The following is a 20,851-nucleotide window of genomic DNA, read 5'->3' as shown; positions in this document are numbered from 1 at the left end:
GGTTCTCAAAGCCCCAGAGCTTTGAGATCAGGGTCTGGCCAACTCCAGAGCTAGGATTCCATTCCTAAGACCACCAATTAGAAAATTAGACAGAGCACAGTTGTGGGAGGCAGGGAGCATTCACCCTGAATGAACTTGAGGGACACTTAAAATTTTAAGAAATGCGATGTCCGATTTGTGTTTCAGAAATCTCCCTCTAGTTTGAGTCAGTTAGCTTACTCCAAGAAAAAGATGAAGTCCTGAGCTATGTGAGGCAGCCACCAGCAGATGGGGGGAGAGGAGGCTTGGCCAACTTCTGAGTATGATAACGAGATTCAGGGGGGCATGAAACACTGTGGATCCAGGGCTCCCTGTCGCTGATGACCAGTGAAAAAGACTCTGTGCCTTGTCTGCTGAACCCGTTCACCTGCTTTTCCCTCTCCCTGCTTCCAGCTAACACTGACTGTGCTCCTAGCTTTGAGAAGTACTTAGAGCAAATGCTTTCACAAGCCAGGGAGCGCCAGAGTTCCTCATTAGTGCTTAAGTGCTGTGGACATTTATGGCTAGGGCTATTCCTTTGTCGTGAATGTTATCCCATTATATCGAAATGCTTTATAGGCCTTAGTAGGAAGACACTACAGACTGAAAGTCCTAATTATTATGATTGCCATTATTACTATTACGATTTTTAAAGTATTTGCAGAATGGTCCCATTAAAGGACAGTTTATTACAAGTTTACTGTCTTGCATTTCTCTTTTCCAGTGTTTCCAGTGCTCTTGATCTCTCTTACAATGTTTTATTTGTTCCCACTAATGAAAAGAGAAACTATTAAAAGCAGGCTCACAGAATACAAAGTCATATATTTATTTTAGGTAATCTCTTTATAATAACCTTATTTCTTGCCACAATGGAATACAAATGTCTCGTTGATTTTCTAAACATCTATCTAAATCAAGTAATATGTATCAAGCATCCTCATCTGTTGAAAAATGGGCTATTCAAAGAAAGAAAGAAAAGTAATCACAGATAATTGATAGTGATGATATGTCTTTGGCATATTATTATATTTAAGCTCCTTTCTAACAGACTCGCGGGTGGTGGCCATTAATTTGAGGCCAATTAAATATTTTTTTAAAAATGGATGTTTTCCCTTATATCTTTTTGACATATAATTTCAAGACTCTTTGAAGTCAATTCACAAACCCCCAAATATCCTTAGACTCCAATTTCAGAACATTAATTTTTAGCTGACCGACATCTATTCTCCTACTTTTGGTAATAAAAGAACCCAAAATCTCAATAAAAGAAGCCTCTCCTTTTTTCCTATTTTGGCGGGATAGGCCCCACAGCAAGCCCCCTGGGTTGGATCAGTCAGCTGAAATAATCAGTACATCCCACGCCCCTCGAATGTAATGATTGCTGAAGAGCCGGGTGCCCCAAATAGTGAGAAAATGTGTGCTGCTGACTTTTGAAGAGGACTCTGGGCTTAATGGTGCCAGTGGAAAGGCATGGGGCAGCGCAGGCTGCCCTGGGATCTTAGTAAGACAGTTTGAGCCCTGCATCAAGTCCATTCTAAAACAGCTCCACCTGTAGACACCTCGTTACATGAGCTGAGGTTTTTCCATCTTTGTTAAGCAGGTTTAAGTTGGGTTTGTTGGCACATACAACACAAATAGTCCTGACTGATCTGCACTAGCCTCGAGACACAGGTCCTAGTCAACAAAAGAGATACTTCAACTAGGACTGGCAAACTTGTTTGGTTTTGACCATGTCTAATTGGAATGTGGTGTGTTGGGGATTTTCATTGATTTTTTAAATTTTTTTTTAACCCTTAGTGATCACTAGAAAGTGTAGAAGAGGGTACAGCCATGACTAACTTTTAGGAAAATATGAATCCTGGAAAGCAGAGAAATGAAGCAAAGTTAAATCATAGGAGAAGTAAGATGTTAGGAAGAGGTTGGGCCAATCAATAGTATACAGCCAAAGACATAGAAATATCTGGAGGGTTCCTCCTGTAAGAACTAGACTTGAAGAGAATTTAGGATTTCAGGGGTAATGCTTCCTGCTTCTGTGATACATGTGTCATTGAAAGGGACAAGGAAATATTTCAGGTGGGGCAGATTTCCTTGACAAATACCTGGATGAAGAAAGACGATTCCTGAGGTCTTCACACAAGATTACTTGTAAGGAGAGAGAACAGTCTTACTGAGTGTGCACTGGTCCCTTCCGAGGTGAGGTCTGATGCAGATTCTGGGAGGAAAGGAGACGGGAGAAAGAGCAGACTCACTCTTTTAGTGCCATTTGGCTTTTTGTTCTATTGATTCAGGTAGAAGTCATGGGAGTAATTTTTTTTTTTTCAATTCTCAAAATAATATTAAAACAAACCCCAAGACTTTAAAGAACTAGTGGATATTCTGTATTAATATTTTGTATACCATGTATGAACCAAGTTTTCTTTCTGAGCTGGGAGCCAGACAACTTGGGCCTTAATCGCATCACCTCAGATCATGATATGAGCTGAAGGCAAACACTTAACTGACTGAGCCGCCCAGGTGTCCTAGTTGTTGTTTGTTTGGTTTTTTTTTTCTTCCTAAATAGAATAATGACCATCACTAATACATCAAGAAAGTAACCTAAGTCAATTCAAAAGCAATTGTCACAGAATTTCTGATGTAGTATAGAAATGGTTAAAATTATATTCTCTCAAATAACCAGTTTTGGTAATATTTAACAAAGTCCCTTATTCTAAGTGTTTGATTTTTGATTAGAAAATGTCATAATGGATGTTCTTGGAAGAAAAAAAAAGGGGGGGACTGGTTAACTAGTTTTAAAGGTTGTTTTAGTTATACATTTTCACAAGTCATAGTTTCGAGGCAGTTTCCTCTTTCTAAAATTTTACTTCCCTTATTACAGGGTAAACGCCTATTATGTACTAAGATGAGTCAATATTTGTTTTCTCATCTCAGCTTCTCCTTGGATGTTTTAAAAGTATACTGTCTGAATCTTGCTTCTTTCAGATATTAATATTAAATGACTCTTGTATTAGAGTTCTCCAGAGAAGCACAACCACTGGGCTACCCTGCAGAAGATTTACGACAAGGAGCTGGCCCATGCTGTTATACAGGCTGAGGAATCCTACGGTCCGCCAAGCTGGAGACCTGGGAAGGCTGCTGGAGTCAATGCCAGTCCAAAGACAGGAGAAGCCTGGTGTCCCAGCTCCCACTGTCAGGCAGAGAGAGCACATTCGACTTTGCTGCACATTTTGTCTTCTTCAGGCCCTAGAGAGATTGGGTGAGCCCCCACATTGGGAGGGGGATCTTCTTTGCTCAGTCCACAGATTCAAATGCCAGGCTCATCTGGAAACTCCCTCACAGACCTGCCCAGAGTAACATTTAACTGGATGGCTGGGCCCCCTGTGAATCAGTTGAGTTGACGCATAATGTTGACCCATCACAATCCTGGAGCAAGTCTTGGTCCAGGCAAGCAGGCCCCGATATCCTGCGGCCCAGTCAGGAAAGGGATGTCTCCTTTCCACCAGCTCTCTGTGGGTCACCCCTGCCCACCAGACTGCTCTCGTCCAGCACATGGAGCCGAGGAGAAGCAGAAATGTCTCCAGAAGTAAATATTCTTGAAGAAACTTCATCTCCAGTTTCATAGCAACAAATATGCAAACATTGGGTTTTATGGTAATCCACAAAATACATGTCCAACAAGCTGCAAACAAAAAGAAAACTGATAAAATCATTTTTCTCCTATAATTTCCCATAATAATTACCAAAGATAATTTCTTCATTTTCTCAAGTTAACCTTCAGCACGTTATATCTATCTATCTATATATAGATATATATAGGATAGGATATATATCTATATAGAATATATAGCAGGATATATATCTATATAGAATATAGATACTATAATAAACAAAAGATCTATCTATCTGTACACATACATATGTATATAGAGAGAAATAAATAATTTAGATAATGAAAATGAAAGTCATTTCATAATTGAATTGTCTGATAAAAATAGTACTCCATTCGGGTAAGGAAGTGTTAGACTTTGATGGAAGAGTTTTGGCATGTGTATGTGTCTATGTGACCCAGGGAGAGAGAATAATGATAAATATGTTTCTGATTTGGTCCAAGTGAAAAATCTAGATTAAAAAAATCGCATTTTATTTGAAAGTAACACAAATTCTTCCCTCATCTTTCAAAATTTACCACTGAAGATTTTTCTCAAAGAAAGTGAATTAAATTCATCCTCATTAGCTCTAGTCTTTCAAATGAGTACCCTAGTCCTGCAAAGATATTCTTTCATATAACTGCCCTTTAGAAATGCCAATAAGCATGTTTCTGCTTTCCCATGAGAATATTTCACATCCTATAAGGACAGAAAGTACCAGCATGAGCAGCTGAAATAAGTCTGTATAGCACGGGGCTTTCCCATTCGTATTACTGGATAAATAGATCTATGCAGAAAGCACAAATAAGAGAATAAAGGGTCTTTTACTGAAACTCACCACACATTTCTTTTCAAGAGATCTAAAATGTTGAATTTTACAAACAAAAGCAGTAAGAAGTATGTTAATCCTATGCCTCATTTTTATTTGCTAGCCAGATTTAAAATAAATATACATAAAACAATTCTAAAAAAGAATTATTTCAATGGGAAAAAAAAAATCCACCCCAAAAAGAATATATGTCTTATCCAAGAAAGACCAAAGTATATATTAAAGGTCTAAAAATGTAAGCAGTTGAGGAGGAGACATTTAACACTAAGGTACATCAGTCAAGAACCAGATGGAACACACAACATTAAAGGGGTCCAGGGTGCTCAGTGTCGGAGTCTCATCCCCTGAGACATCGGGAAGTCTGGGCGTGAAGGCTGGTTTTGTGCTGTATCCTGGGCACCAGCGATGATCAGCCCTGGTGGGTGAGGGTGAGGAATAGTCTTCTCTGTTCCCGACATTGACATGCTACAGTCTCTAGGAGAATGGTTTGGCAGCATCCAATAAAACTGAAGATGAACATTCAGTTTTACTGTGAAATTGCATTTGTAGGTATTTGAGAAAAGCCTTGAACTTAACTTTAAAAAAAAAAAAGAGAATAAACAGGCAAACTGTAACAAAGGGAAAGTCTGGCAACAGAACCTTCAAAGAAGCACAGGAAATCTTGTTTACAAAAATAACGATAAATATCCATAAAAATATGATACAGTGTTGCCTCTCTGAAACAAGGGGAGACTCCATATATGATGAAAAGAGCAATCGTGGAAGGGGCGCCTGGGTGGATCAGTGGGTTAAGCCTCTGTCTTTGGCTCAGTTCATGATAGCAGGGTCCTGGGATCCAGACCCGCATCGGGCTCTCTGCTCAGCAGGGAGCCTGCTTCCCCCTCTCTCTCTGCCCGCCTCTCTGCCTGCTTGTGATCTCTCTCTCTCTGTCAAATAAATAAATACATAATCTATTAAAAAAAGGAAAAAAAATAGAGCAATCAGGTAAGACAGTTTCATGGAATGTAAGGGGAGAGCTAAACTTTTGCTGTGTGTTTGAAGTGTCAGAAGAAAGGTGACTTGGGGGAGACAGCCCAGGAAGTGGAGCGGGGAAAGCAGGATCTGCGCCAGGGGAGACAGACCAGAGCTCCGGGAGCGGGTAAGCCGCACTAGGACGCGGGAGTGTGAGTGCAGGGAGGTGGTGGTGGAGGGAGCCCGGCCCCAGAGCCGGAGCCGACATTGCAACAGAGGGGCAGAGGGCGGCCAGATGTCCCCGGTCCAGTGCTGCTCTCATGGCTGCCCTTTTGTAGCGACCTTTGTGTTTCCCTCAGGAGCATTTAATTCTTCCTTGAATTCTAACTGGATACATTAAAGTATAATCAGCCAATATAATACACTTTTATTTATTTATTTTCGTTTTTAAAAGCTAGAAATGGAACATTAACTCAATGGCTTCCTGAAGAAGGAACATTTTGGGGGGATTTCACATGTACAGAGCTGTGGACCATGTCTTCATTACTGATATCTTCAGAAGCTGGCCAAAGAATCCCACCATCTCACGCTTGTGTGATGTGGTGTGGGTTGTGCTAAGCTCCTCCCGGCTTCTACTTCCAAGATCAAGGCTGTAGGGGCAAACACTCTCAGCCATGCAGTTCTCTCGGTGGACTGGGGCACAGTGTACATAAGCCTGCTTTCTGGACTGCTTAGATGCATGTAGGTCAGTGGGTCCCCAACGCATGCTCTTAAAAAAGGTGGCCCCGGAAAAAGGGGGCCTTTCCTACCAGCACTGGTTAGAACTGGTGCACATGAGCATAACGGCAAACAGGGAAATTGATGCAGCAAAATACCATGTAACCATTCAAAAGATTGCTCATGTGATACATATATTCACCGAAACTTTCTGGAAAAAGCTGCCTAAGCAATGGACTATAAGGCACATGAACATTTAAAATGAAAAGTAGACCCAAAATATTTAATCTGATTTAAAGTGGGCAGAGGACCTGAGTAGGTGTTTCTCCAAAGAAGACCGTATACATGGTCAACAGTCACACGAAAAGTTGCTCAACGTCACTGATCCTCAGGGAAATGCAAATCAAAACCACAGTGAGATACCACCTCACACCTGTCAGAATGGCTAAAGTCAACAGCACAAGAAACAACAAGCGTTAGTGAGGGTGTGGACAAAAAGGAAGGGTCTTTCACTGTTGGTGGGAATGCAAATTGGTGCAGCCGCTGAGGAAAACAATAGGGAGGTTCCTCAAAAGATGAAAAATAGAGGGCGTGGCTCAGTTGGTTAAGTGTCCAGCTCTTGGTTTGGGCTCCAGTCACCATCTCAGGGTTCTGGGTTTGAGCCCTGCGTTGGGCTCTGTGCTCAGTGTGGAGTCTGCTTGTCCTTCTCTCTCTGCTACCCCCGCCCCATTCGCCACTCGCATGATTACTGTATCATTATCTACACTAGCCGCCATCCGGAATCAACCCAAGTACGCACAGACCCACGGATGGACAAGGAGGATGTGGTATATATACATACAAGACAATATGCACCGTAAAAAAGAGTGAAATCTTGCCATTTGCGACAACACGGATGGCCCTAGAGGGTATCATGCTAAGTGAAGTCAATCAGTCAGAGGAAGAAAAAAGCCGTATGATTCCACTCATGGGTGGAATGAACAAACAAAGAACAAAGAGGCAAAAAACCAGACTTTTTTAAATACAGAGACAAACTGGTGGTTGCGCGAGTGGAGTGGGGGGGAGGGGGCATAGGTAAAGCACACGACACGGAGGGGGTCAAGAGCACTGAGAAATGTATAGAATTAAGTCCTTGTATTTTACACCTGAAACTCACGTAACCCTGCGTGTAAACCACACTTGAGCAAGAAAACTTGAAAAACAGACAAAACAACTCAGTATAGAATTTGTGAACACAACACGTGAGTGTAGCATAAAATAGGAATGGGATGACAAACTCAGGGTGTTCGTGACCTCTAAGGGGGAGGAAAGGCTCAGTAAGGCACTTCAAACTTACCGGTAAATTTTAATTTTCTTAAAAAAAAAAAGTTTGAAATGTGTATATCTTACCGTGAAGACTTGATAAATCTGGCAGTTCATTATATTATTGCCCACATCTTTCTTATATTTTATAATGAATACCCAAAATCCCAACCCTGTATAAAACGTGAAGTGAACCCCACTGCTGGCACCACTAGTGAAGTCTGTGTGGTTCTGGGCAGCGGTGCCCTCGGAGTGCCTGGAAGAAAGGCTGATTACCTTCTTCATCTATTGGCACAAAATGCAATCGATGAACACGGTCTTAGTTGAATGAAAATCCTGACTACAGCAGAACTGGAAACTAAAATGAACATTCCTTCTTAGAGTTATCATGGCCACCTCGTACAAATGATGCTCCAATCAGACACTTGATTATCTGAAATCCCAGCCTATTGATAACAGCAACTTTCTCCAAAAGTGGAATTTTCCTGGGAACCAGGGACAGCCATCTCCTTCCTATTTAATCCTGCCTTTTAGGAAAAACCTATCATCCCGGCTTCACAGTGTTGAAACCCACCCCCTCTGAAGCCTTGCTCTGTAGGGCTCCATCTCCCGGTCTCCTATTTCTTGAATTCCTTGCAATAGCTCAATGGAATAGGTACCGCTTCTTCTTTGAGTAACACAGAGAACAGAATGTAAGTCATCCCAGGAGCTGCCGTCATAAACAGAGTTTGTGCAAGGGTGGCGGGGTTCTTGGAAAGATTTCAAGCACTCAGCCTACATAAAGGAAACCTGGAGCGAGGCAGAGTGCTCTGATTCACATGCAGCTCTGCTCAGATGCTTACAAAGGATTTCTCCAGTTCCTTTTTTTTTTTTTTTTTAATATTTAAATCACATCCATTACAGCAAGATTTAGTGAGGGATATTCTAGCTGGAGGGGTGTGCCAAGTGCTGACCTGGGCATTTTTCTGAGTCCCAGGATTGAGAAATTACATAAAGACTGTAAGATGCACAGAAATACACTCAGAGCCCCCGCTCCATGAGAACACCTTACAGCTTTCCCCTCCTTCCTCTGCCAGCTGGCTGCTTCCTGGACACCCCAGAAGACATCAGCCAAGAATCCTAGCACACACACACATCCCAGCAAGGTTAGAATGTGTTAATTTTAATGCAGCCTTCGTGGTTTAAGTATATGACAGAACTTGCTCATTCCAAAACAAATGAAAAGAGCAAAGCCCCATTTTTTTTTTTTTTAAAGCTGGGTAACAAGTCCAGAAACTAATCAATAAGCTCTTTCTACTCAACACACAGATTTGTCATCAACTTAATCACCATCCTCAGCACACAATTCCTAAGTGGCCACATCTGCAGGACGCTGGGCCAGATGCTCGAAGCATGCTCATCTGTCCCTATAGGACTTGGGCCTTGAATAGAGATGGACTAGAGCAGGGAGGGCTTGGACCATATGGTATGCACTCACACAACCATATTCTTCACACACACACACACACACACACACACACACACACGTGCACACAATCCAGTTATCCATACATATTTTCCAATCCACCAGGGTACCCTCCGTTTGATAGGACTGAGAAGCGAATCTGATTGTTGACCATCATGTTGCACAAATGTTTATGAACTAAAACCAAACAAAATTTCACTGTATACGGCACACAATGGGAAACCACAGCTCTGGTTTCCTCTGGAGGGGACCACAGCCCATTTTCACGGCTCCCAAGGAAACCATAGTATGTAGGGCTCTCACAGAGAACCTTTTTGGTACGCGGCGAATAGTTGTTTCATGTCCATGGTTACTCCCCGATTAATCTATACGGTGAGAAAGAGGTCTTCGCTATTTCTAGATTGAGTTTTATGACGGAGTGTCACACCTAAATTCTACTTCGCTGCCAATCTCTAGAGCTCCAAGTTCTGACATTTCCCCAGACGAATCCATAACTCACTCTAAAGCTCCTGTAAGAATAACCGAAACTGGGTTTCTGGGTTGCCATTTACTGTTCCGCTACTGAGGTAGGACAGAAAAGGGAGGTCTGACTCAGCCTTTCACTCAAGAGCAATCATGTGTGTATGGAAACGGATACTCCTTTACGGGGTTGGGTCCTGAAGGAAAGTACCCCAGGCTCTTTAGCCTTGTGTCAATGGAGCCCCATAACACTACTTGGTCATCTTGCTTCCCTGCCGTCCCGCTGCCGAGACGGGGCCTTTGCACCTCCAGTCCCTGCTTCCCATGGATGTTTGCAGGGACTGAGCCCTGGCTGCCTTCAACTCCGCTCAGAGGATGTCCTCTGCCCACTATGCCCCTCCCACGCAGTCCTGTCGCTGTCGCTCTTCCCGGTTCACTATGGGTTTTAGGACATGGCTTTTGTCTTTCTCAGTCAACAAGATATAAACCAAAAGAAAGCAGTAAAGGCATCTGTTGTGTACACTTTTATATCCCCAACACCCAGACCAGTGCTTAGATCATAGAAAATGCTCAGTAAATTTCCGTGGAATTCCTGTATCATCTGGCTTACTGCGTCACCAGACACAGACTTACCACGCAACTGTGACTTCTGTTCGTCTGCATGCTCTGTCACAGGCCTTCGCTAGGGGGTGAGACGTCCTGAGGCCACGGCTCGCTTTCCTTCTGCCCGCCTCTCCCGCACCTACCTCCTCCCTGGGGAGTGTGCGAAACAGACGCCGTGGCCTCTGACCCCCAGGACAACTGGCCTGGTCACACGCCAATCTCCCTGACAGCTACCTGGGCGTGCTGACAGGGGTGCTTGCCCCAGTTCACCTCGGCGGAGAACATCTCCGAGCCTGGCAGCAGCCTCACGTACTGATGTGATTCTCCCACAGTGGTTTGGATCTGGGCACCAGGAAAGGCATTAGGCACGTCTAACCCACGGATTGAGGACGCCACTCATTCATTCCCTCATGAATCCGCACAGGCTCTGTGCTGACCCCCCAGAAACCCACAGCTCACCGTTCTCAGTGCTGGATTGGGGGAAGCGAGAGGCAAGAATCCACCTTGGAGACCTGACACCTCAGGCAAAGAGAGGTCAACCTTCTCCTTCTAGACCATCTCTCGACTCCCTCCAGCGATGCAGAGCCTGCCGTCCTGTGGGGTGTTCTGGGGACCATGAAGCACAGTAGTGAAGGGTGAGACATTGCTGTTTTCCTGGTGCTATAACACGGCAGGGAGAATGAAACCCAATTAAACGAGGCATAATCTTAGACAAGTGCCATAAAGTGAATGAAGCCAGACAACATAAAAACGTAGATCTGAGGATGTCATTCCCTTGGGGTTCTCTGGGGCCCCCAGAGCCCCTGAATGGGACCTGGGGAAGGGGTTGGAAGGTGGCCTTTGAGACGCCCAGGGACTTTGTCTGCGCTCACGTTCCTCCGAGGGTGTGCCGGGAGAGGAGGATTAATACGGAAATTACCCGTCAGAGACTCCCTCCACGAGGAGCCAGGCTGGGAGCCAGGCAGCAAAATTGAGAAAGAGAAGCTGGAGGCTCAGGGGAGCCCTGTTTTCCCAGCGGGCTCTGGAGACCACGCTGCCCCCAGAGCTGGCTCGGTGAGAGGGACGGAAGCTGAGCTTCACACACTGGCTCCAGCTCCAGGCAGTCACCGAGCTTTCCGGGGAGTCCTGGGTGCCCCAGAGAGTCCCCTGAGCAAAGCTGTTCTGCAAAGAACAGGGGAAGGTCACCCTGGGGAGAAGAACGGGAAGGAACAGGCGACTTGAAGAGGGCGGGGAGTGGTGTAGGCGGGGGCTGGAGCTCAGTGAGGACCGGAGGGCCACAGGCGGAGGGAGAGGCCAGGGCCCAGGGCTTAGATTAGGGTCTGAGTTCGACGGGACGCCTCCGGAAGGTCAGGAACATTCCTGTTTTATATTCTAATTATTTCAGGAACTGGAAGGAAGACGATTTGCAAGATGCAAAGGTGAAAGCTGGAAATACACATGGATATGGTAGATTTAAAATAGATCAGAATCTTTACTACGATATGTTTCCGGATTTAAGGAAGAGCCAAGACTTGAAAATAAGTGGCGAATGAGATATTTTGCCTCATTGTCTCTATCTACCAATCCGCATGCACCCACATACACAGATGACTTCATTCTGATAATTCCTCATGGAATCCCTTATGCCAGACCCGATTTGCATGTCCAGTTACAGGAGAGATATCAGGTGATCTTTTCTCAGATCGTAAACAACTCGGACACAGCGTCACAGAACACCTGAGTGACCTTTTGTGATATCCGGTTTAATATCTCTTGCAATAAACATGTTCAAAAGATGATAGAGTAAGATGTGTGTTCCTCAAATGACATAGTCTCAAAAAATTTTGGAAAATAACTCACTAAAGCTCTAAAGAATACTCTAAAAGATTATTAAAACCAGCTGGAGGCCGTGATAGCTTCATTTGAAAGTAAGACATACAGAACTGCCCATTGTCAGTGTCTTCTTAATGCAAAAGAAATGCGAGTCTTGTTTTTGAGGAAGTGTGGACACCCTTGGATTCCAGGCCGCCGTTTCTTGCCTGCCCTACACCAGATCATTCTGTTACGCATCTACGTCTTTTCTGGATCTGCCGGTTATCTCCACGTTATTTGAGAAGGGTCAGAAGTATCTCCGTGCCCATTACAATACAGTACTCATTGCGGACACACTGGCTTTAACTGTGGCTTTGGAGTGTATGTCCGTTATAAATAACGTGAAAACTTCAACATTCATAACTAAGGGATGCTTTATTGCCTTAACTAGTACCGAGTGATACACAAACATTAAACACAACTGCCCATTATAATTTCCTCCTGATCTCTGAATTCTATACTTTTCTCAACAGGCTTCTGTCTTATAACTAGTGTCCCCTTTTTTAGTTTAAACATAGTCAATGTATTTTAAAACCAGAGGCATTTGTTTTAGCCTGTTTACTTAAGATTATAGTCAGGGGTTGATTTGCTTAATGGATTCGAGGAAAACACAGTTTGCAATAGGGTTGACCAAAACTGTATTTTAGAGAGCCTGGGTGGCTCGGTTGGTTCAGCGTCTGCCTTCAGCTCAGGTCGTGATTTGGGGTCCTGGGATCGAGCCCTGAGTCCGGCTCCCTGCTCAGTGAGGAGTGTGCTTCTCCCTCTCCCTCTGCCTCTCCCCATGCTCATGCTCTCTCTTTCTCTTTCTCAACAAATAGAATTTAAAAAAACAACAACTGTATTTTTGCCTGTTGATGTCTTTAACCCCATATAACATAAGAACATAGTAACGAAACATAGAGGCTAAGTAAGGATACCACAGACAGAAAAAGGATTGTGCAAATTGTGTCTGGGGAGCCACAGTCTTTTGTCTCAGCCGGGCCTATAAAGTGCACCTTTACGCGGGAGCTGCCGTACGACCGTCCACTGAACTGGGGTGTGCAGGGTGTGCAGGGAAGTCGGGTGCACAGAAACGTGTAAATCTCACAAGGGCGGCTCCGATGGCCCGCATACTTATTATGCCCACGAGTGTACTTCTCCTGTACAGACAAAAATACACCACCTTCCCAAGGTATGCGAGTCACCCCGCCAAAATGAGGACCGGGGACCTCAGGTCCCTACTCCAGTTACGACAACCATGCCCATCGTCTGCCCTCTCCGGTTTCTGAGAGCGAATTTTAAAAAGCCTGTACGAATTACAGTAGATTCAAATTTTCTATTTTTATTTCCTTCACAACCTCTTTCTTCTTAGATAGTTTACATTTTAAAAATCTAGTTTTGTCAAAAAAATGTTTAATTGAAACTTTTTAGAAAGCGTACTTGTCGCTGAGAAATTAATCAGCAAAATCAGTGAGCTAATTTTAATGATGATTACTATTTTAATGGGGGAATATTTTTAGCTCTATCTGGAATGCAAAACCGCTCTCTGACTTGGTGAGATTTGAAGTGAGTACAAACTGCGTTTTGCCACATCTCACAAGTGCAGATAGCACATTATCTTAATTCAAATTAGGAAGGTATTTATAGAGCAGCCGAAGAAGGCATAGCGCAGACGCTGAAGACGGAAGAGACCAGACCCCGATAAGCGGGTAACGAGACCGTCCCCAAGACGGCTGCGCCCAGCTCTGTCTTGCTGAGAGCTCCGAAGATTTCGTTCTACGCCCCTTCCCTTGTTTTACAAAGGAAAAAGTGCATCTGCCATTGCAGGCTGAGGCTATAAACTACTGTATTACACCTGTTGGGGCGTGTGTTTATGGCGCTCGTTAATCAAAAGCGAGTGCTGTGTGTCTAGGATTCGCTCCAAGTCGAGAATGGAATTTTCCATAGAATATGGTGTTATGAATTACCACGACTCATGATAAGTTCCCATAAATAAGCCCTCTGTGAAAAGTGTATTGTAATAGTCGCGCGTGGAGTATCTGCACGGAGAGATTTTGACCTCCTCGCTACTATGTGAACGGCGTCTCTGGTCATTTGTTTTCACAGTTGAAGCACGAGATGAAACCGTTAATATTTACTAAGCACATTTATACTCTGTTGGCCTGATGTATTGCGAGGAAGTGTCCTGCCTTAATGGCCGGGGGCGGGCAGAGCATGGAAAGGGGAGCCTCACCCTCGATCAGTTTGGCAGTTATCAAGGCACACACGTAGCTCACCTGTTCCTAGCCTACCATGGTGAGGAATCCTGATACGTTGAAGGATCTTATTTGTAAAATAATGAAACCAGCGCTTTGGAGAGGAGCTTCATGGCACTGGAGACAATCATAGTCATAGTCATAATCGTAATGACAAGGTAGCTGGGTCTTATCTGTACCCAGGCAGCTCCGTGGCTTCTGGGAGTCCCACACCTTCCAGAACAATGGCCTCGGGGGCACAAGGCTTTTCTCTACCCATGCCACCCTTTCCTCACCAAGAAGACTGTGGCTAAATGAACAATTAGGGCTTTTGACTCTAGTGGCAACTGGTCTGAAACTAAAAATATTTCAACTTTGGCAACCAGCATCCATCAGAGTAATGAGAGGCAACCACTACGGATTTACCTACACTCAGCCCAGAGATTGTCCCCAGGATGAACCTCCAGGGGCAAAAATGGAATACAATTAAATGGAATGATTTTCCCTTCCCTGAGAGACATTTCTGTTAGCTGTTTCTATTACTGAAAGTATTTATTTAACCTTTAATAATAAAAGAGCCACCTTATTAGATAAATGCACACTTCCATTTTCAGGGCTATGATTTGAAATATTTCCCATAAATGTTCTCATTATTTGCAGAAATATCCCAGAGTCACTGCGCTTAGGACTTAGGTGTGGTCTTTTGTTTTGTTTTGTTTTGTTTTGTATTTCCCGCATTCTTCAGATGGCACCGACTATGCTTGCTCCACTGTCCTCAAATCCACCTGCCCCGCCCTGCCTCACCCTCACTTGAGAGAGAAAAACTTAGGTCATACACCACAAAAGGGAAATTTTATTCTTTCTAGACACATACCTACCAGGAAATGATTGTCTTTATGTAGGACAGCATTGAACAGCAGCTGGGCATCGGCGGGTGTCTTTCAGTGCTTGTAAAAACAGGCTGAAGAAGGACTGATGTCTTCTCTCCCCGCGGTGGACACACACTGTTTCCCAGCACACGAGGCGGGAGTGGCAGCACTATACAGGTCTGTGACCATTCCTGTTCAGGTCCCATGTCTCCAGCTTGTCTTGCGTAGGCAAGGTGTGCTGAGCACAGAGGAACGTAAATATTTATACGATAAAGCATCCTCTTACCTCAGAAGCCTGTCGGGGAAAAATACAGGTAACCGGGCCCTCCCTGACATCAGGTCTTCCTGTCCATCCCGTTTGCCTGCGCTGTCACGAGAATGTCCCTGAAGGAGTTCAAAATTTGCCCACACTCATTTGTGATTCTAAACATCCTCACAAAGGATCTTTTCCCCTCTGGGCTCTGTGGGACACTTTCTCTCATCAGCTTGTCAGAATCAAGGCTCCCTACCCCCCAGGTCCATACCCCATACCTGGAATGGTCTGAACTAGGAGACTCCTAAGGACGCCGGGCTGCCGTCTGCCTTGCTTCGGTGTCTCTGCACAGCCTCTTCTTTCCCCGTGCACTGATTTCGTGCCCCTACACTCACTTAGGCCCTTTTCCTTCCTTGGTTTGCTTTCATTTTCAGTTGAGTTGCCCAGAAACAGACCTTGAGATGAGGAGGGTTTAGGGCAAGTATTTATTACGAAAATTCTTCCTAGAGAAACCAACTGGTAAGGGAGTAGGGGAGATCAGTACAAGCAGGGCTCTGGGTGATCCCCCGGGGAGACCCAGGTGGCAACCCCCTCCCTGCAGAGTTTGTTCCTGCTGGAGACAGAGGAAGGGGCTCCTGTGCTCTGGGCATCAGTCCTGGAGGTGGGGCTGTGGAGAGAGCGAAGCAGGGGCAAGGCGGGACTCCGGGCTTCTCCAGGGCAACCTTCTGAAGAAGCCCTTGTGCAGCAGGGGACAGCGTGCTCAGGAAATGCATAGCTGGCTAGTAGCGAGGGCTGGGGGGCCTGGACGGGTGAAGACGGTGTGCCACCACGCTCTCGTTGACCAAGTAATACATTCACTTTCTGCTCCTGCTTTAGGACGTCAGTGCATCTGTGATGCTGTGTTTACCTTAGATAGCAATGAAGTGCTAGAACCCAGTGTCCTCTACTTAAGCTGTGCTGTTCACTGGTCATGCTTGTCTTTGAAGCACTTTTCAAATGAAGATTTGCCTCCGGGAACATGTAACAGAAGTTGGGACAAAGAAACGAGACGGAAAAGTATCCTTTTCGTGTCCTACCCCCAGCACCAATCGGACCAATCAGTGGCATGAATGATGTTTAAGGTTTAGGTTGGGTATTTTTCTTGAAAATAGAGAAACACGGAAAATGAACAGACCTAGCAAGTCATGGGTTTTCCGAATTGGGTATTTATGATAAACTTGAGAACGCTTATCAAGGAGATGGGTGAGATGGGTGAGCCTTTGACATTTATTGAGCGTCTCCGGAGTCTGTGCCGAGAACAGACCCCATTAACCCGCACAACCAGCATCACGGTTTAATGAGTTCTTCATTCTGCTGACGAATAAACTGAGCTTCAGTAGAAGTACTTGTCCAAAGCCACACAGCCTGAGTAAAGCTGAGATTCAAGTCTGGGTTTTCCTGACTCAAATATGGCACTTTGGCTTTTTTTTTTTTTTAAAGATTTTATGTATTATTTGACAGAGAGAGATCACAAGCAGGCAGAGAGGCAGGCAGAGAGAGAGAGAGGGAAGCAGGCTCCTTGCCGAGCAGAGAGCCCGATGCGGGGCTCGATCCCAGGACCCTGAGATCATGACCTGAGCCGAAGGCAGCGGCTTAACCCACTGAGCCACTTAGGCGCCCCGGCTTTTTAATATATACTATTTGTGTTATTAATAATGTATGGGGAGGAAAATAGATACCGAGGGACAAAAAAAAAAATATATTACTTAGGAGTCAAGTACTTGAAACCGGTTGCTTTACCTAAACTAAAAACCTTAACTAGGTACCTCAAAATGTCCTCATTTTCATTAGATGTTAAAGTGATGTTACACTCTGCTCTATACTTGTAAGCCCATGTTTTCACTATAAAACGGACAATCACTGAGCCATGATTGGGAATCCTACTATGCAGATATATATTCAAACAATTATTCAACAAAGAGTTATTTTTTTAAAGATTTTTATTTATTTATTTGACAGACAGATCACAAGTAGGCAGAGAGGCAGGCAGAGGGAGAGGAGGAAGCAGGCTCCCCACTGAGCAGACAGTCCAATGCGGGACTCGATCCCAGAACCTTGGGATCATGACCGGAGCTGAAGGCAGAGGCTTTAACCCACTGAGCCACCCAGGTGCCCCACAACAAAGAATTATTTAACCATTTGTTATGTTTCTTGGAGAACAGGGGTAAAGAGATGATTCAATATAATCCCTACCATCAAAAGGGTTTCCTATGTTGGAAGTACAGTCAGACCAGGTTACTGAAATATTGTAGGGTTTTGTGTCACAAGAGCATGAACAATAGAATGGTCAGTTCTATCAGAAAAGGCTTCATAAATAGGATTCTGTTTAACAAAGTCCTTAAAATTAGTAAGTATTTATTAGCCAGACGGGGGTGGGGAAAGAAATTGTAAGAAGAGGGAACAGAAGGAGAAAATCAACAGGATCCAAACACGTAAAGCAGCATGATTTGTGACCACAATTACAAGGGAGAACTCACGTGACCCAGGATATCTGTGCATTCATAGCAATAGCATATATAATGTATAACCTAAAATCTTAATTAGCTATAAAATATCTGAGAAACTCTCAAGTGTAAGGGGACTCTTTTTTTGTGTGTTTATTCAAATTTTTATTGCAGTAAGAATACCTAAGGGAAAGTGGACAAGTTATGTGTAACTACCACCCACATCAACAAAAAAGAGTCACAGTGCCACCAGCCCAACCCCCATGCCCGCAGGGAGCGTCCCGTGGTGTGCACTTGCCCACGCTGGGGGTGTCCTCCGTGTCTGCCAGCTTGTGGAAGGCCGGTGTCCACCTCCAACCTCCTCCATCTCTGCGGTCTTTATCTCCCTTCCCCTCACCCAGCTTTTGAGTGTATAGATCTGCCTCCGTTCTGTTTTCTTTTTTTATTTTTTTAAAGATTTTATTTATGTATTTGAGAGAGAGAAAGAGAGAGAGCAGGTGGAAGGAAGAGGGAGAGGGAAGCAGACTTCCCGCTGGGCAGGGAGCCCCATGCAGGACTCGATCCCGGGACTCTGGGATCATGACCTGAGCCGAAGGCAGAGGCTCAACCAAGTGGGTCACCCACGTGCCTGTTTTCTTTACTTTTATGAACTTATATAATGCTCTGTATTCACTGAGACTGCTCAGACAAAACCCTCGGTTTACCTCTCTTTTTCGGGGCAGATGGTTATGCTCTATCTCCTAGCCTCCTTTCAAAGATGAGGTGGTGGGGGCACCTGGGTGGCTCAGTGGGTTAAGCCTCTGCCTTCGGCTTGGTCCTGGGATCGAGCCCTGAGTTGGGCTCTCTGCTCTGCAGGGAGCCTGCTTCCCTTCCTCTCTCTCTACCTGCCTCTCTGCCTACTTGTGATCTCTGTCTGCCAAATAAATAAATAAAATCTTAAAAAAAAAAAAAAAAAAAAAAAAAAACAAAGATGAGGTGGCCATGTGACAAGTGATATGGGCCAGCATAACTTAAGTTACTTGGCCACAGCTTTACAGAAGTGGGCTTGTGCCTCTAAGTTTTCCTACTCCTCCTTATTCACTTCTTTTTTTACGTGAGCTACTACATTCTCTGTATTTTGTCTTTAAATTTGGCTCAGTCAGCCATTGTAAAGTAGATACTTAGTCCTTGAAGCAGTATCCAGTGATTCATTCGTTAAGTACAACACCCAGTGCTCATCACAGCATGTTCCCTCCTCAATGCCCGTCCCCATCTTACCCCACCCCTCTGAAACCCCCAGATTGTTTCTCGGTGTCCATAGTTTCTCATGATTCATCTCTCTCTCTCTGATATTTCCCCCTTTGGGTTTCCTCCCTTCCCCTACCGTCCTCCATGCTTTGGTCATCTTCCACATATGAGTAAAACCACATAATAATTCTTTCTCTGCTTGACTTACTTCACTCACCAGAATCCCCTTCAGTTCCAACCATGTCGATGTAAATGGTGGGTGTTCAACCTTTCTGATGGCTGCGTAATATTCCCTTGCATATATGGACCGCATCTTTTTTTTTTAATATAATTTTTTTTATTTTTTATAAACATATATTTTTATCCCCAGGGGTACAGGTCTGTGAATCACCAGGTTTACACACTTCACAGCACTCACCAAATCACATACCCTCCCCAATGTCCATAATACCACCCCCCTTCTCCCAAACCCCCTCCCCCCAGCAACCCTCAGTTTGTTTTGTGAGATTAAGAGTCACTTATGGTTTGTCTCCCTCCCAATCCCATCTTGTTTCATTTATTCTTCTCCTACCCACTTAAGCCCCCATGTTGCATCACCACTTCCTCATATCAGGGAGATCATATGATAGTTGTCTTTCTCCGCTTGACTTATTTCACTAAGCATGATATGCTCTAGTTCCATCCATGTTGTCGCAAATGGCAAGATTTCATTTCTTTTGATGGCTGCATAGTATTCCATTGTGTTTATATACCACATCTTCTTGATCCATTCATCTGTTGATGGACATCTAGGTTCTTTCCATAGTTTGGCTATTGTGGACATTGCTGCTATAAACATTCGAGTGCACGTGCCCCTTTGGATCACTACGTTTGTATCTTTAGGGTAAATACCCAATAGTGCAATTGCTGGGTCATAGGGCAGTTCTATTTTCAACATTTTGAGGAACCTCCATGCTGTTTTCCAGAGTGGCTGCACCAGCTTGCATTCCCACCAACAGTGTAGAAGGGTTCCCCTTTCTCCGCATCCTCGCCAGCATCTGTCATTTCCTGACTTGTTGATTTTAGCCATTCTGACTGGTGTGAGGTGATATCGCATTGTGGTTTTGATTTGTATTTCCCTGATGCCGAGTGGTATGGAGCACTTTTTCATGTGTCTGTTGGCCATCTGGATGTCTTCTTTGCAGAAATGTCTGTTCATGTCCTCTGTATGGACCGCATCTTTATCCATTCATCTGTTGAAGGGCATCTTGGCCCCTCTACAGTTTGGTAATTGTGGACATTGCTGCTGTAAACATCAGGGTGCCTGTGCCGCTTCTTTACACTATGTCTGTATCTTTGGGGTAATTACCCAATAGTGCAATTGCTGGGTCGTAGTGTAGCTCTATTTTTGACTTCTTGAGGAACCCCCATGCTGTTTTCTGGAGTGACTGCACCAGCTTGCATTCCCATCAGCAGTGTAGGAGGGTTCCCCTTTCTCCACATCTTCGCTGACATCTGTTGTTCCCCCTCTTGTTAATTTTAGCCATTCTAACTGGTGTGAGGTGGCATCTCATTGTGGTTTTATGATTTGCATTTCCCTGATGGCTAATGATAATGAACATTTTTTCATGTGTCTATTGGCCATTTGTATGTCTTTTTTAGAGAAGTGTCTGTTCATGTCTTTTTTATAAATATCATCAGTGACATGTAGAAGACAGGGAAGAGCCCTAACATGGAATGAAACCATGTCCCTGAACCATCATGTGGCTTCTTGACAACCAGGTATGCCACCTGGAGCTTCTTTGTGAGGAAGAAAGACATGTTTCTCATATGAAAGCTCTGAAATCCCTCTGTCACGGCAGCTAACATTGCTCGGGCACCAACCAGGAACTGACCCAGTGAGCAGGGAATGTTCATTCTGCATGAAATGAAGCGTTTGACTGTGATGAATTTTAACTTCCTTGCATGATGAAGTATGAGCCACATAA

At 44.4% G+C, this 20,851-nt stretch overlaps 2 long non-coding RNA genes across 11 annotated transcripts in view; one reads left to right on the top strand and one right to left on the bottom strand.

The window, feature by feature from the left end:
* LOC131838048 (uncharacterized) overlaps window positions 1-16,050 on the bottom strand; it is a 25,502-nt gene extending 9,452 nt beyond the window's left edge. The window contains exons 1-5 of one of the 10 annotated variants that reach the window (XR_009356439.1): window positions 15,453-16,046; window positions 14,927-15,159; window positions 10,448-10,594; window positions 3,059-3,694; window positions 2,118-2,230 (exon numbers count right to left, since the gene is read on the bottom strand). This is a non-coding gene — a long non-coding RNA (uncharacterized LOC131838048). Of the gene's footprint in view, window positions 1-2,117; window positions 3,695-10,447; window positions 10,649-14,926; window positions 15,217-15,452 lie in introns of all 10 variants that reach the window. The other 9 variants (XR_009356443.1, XR_009356441.1, XR_009356437.1 and 6 more) reach the window with 9 other exon arrangements.
* LOC131838049 (uncharacterized) overlaps window positions 14,961-20,851 on the top strand; it is a 17,958-nt gene continuing 12,067 nt past the window's right edge. Inside the window, exons 1-2 of the long non-coding RNA XR_009356444.1 lie at window positions 14,961-15,098; window positions 16,051-16,230. This is a non-coding gene — a long non-coding RNA (uncharacterized LOC131838049). The remainder of the gene's footprint in view (window positions 15,099-16,050; window positions 16,231-20,851) is intronic.

The sequence above is a fragment of the Mustela lutreola genome, chromosome 8 (genome assembly GCF_030435805.1).
Source record: "Mustela lutreola isolate mMusLut2 chromosome 8, mMusLut2.pri, whole genome shotgun sequence".
Classification (NCBI taxonomy): Eukaryota; Metazoa; Chordata; class Mammalia; order Carnivora; family Mustelidae; genus Mustela; species Mustela lutreola.
This window is presented reverse-complemented; position numbering and strand designations above follow the sequence as displayed.